Source organism: Tupaia chinensis, unplaced genomic scaffold, assembly GCF_000334495.1.
Source record: "Tupaia chinensis unplaced genomic scaffold, TupChi_1.0 Scaffold000201_1, whole genome shotgun sequence".
NCBI classification, from domain to species: Eukaryota; Metazoa; Chordata; class Mammalia; order Scandentia; family Tupaiidae; genus Tupaia; species Tupaia belangeri.
In genome coordinates, this window is record NW_006159676.1 from 3,478,100 (window position 1) to 3,478,569 (window position 470).

Sequence of the window (470 nt, forward strand, 5' to 3'; positions counted from 1 at the left end):
TGTCTCTATGTCTCTCTCTGTCTGTCTGGCGAGCGCACGCGCCCTACAGTGAAAATCTCTCAAAAAAAAAAAAAAAAAAAAAAAAAAAAAAAAATCACGCCAAGAGTGTGTGCGTGCATGCTCCAAAGCCGGAGAGGAGAATAGAGGAGAAGAGATTGCTGCGTGGCCATCCCCCCTGCAGGGCATAATTTCTCACTTTCCCTCTGTCTGTCTTTCTCTGACGAGGGCATGTGCCCGACAGCAAAAACCTTAAACAATATATACTAAAATAAAATAAAATGGAAAGTTGTTTTCAACCATCATTGACAACCACCCTGGTCTCCCCTCCCGAATGCTCGGTGCCTCTGAGCTTATAAGACTTTTTCACGTCCATCCTCATGTCAGCCCTTCCTCACAGATAGGGATCGTAAGGCTCAGAGAAGGGGTGCCACTTCCCCCAAAAACAATTAGTCGTATTGGAACTCTCCCTC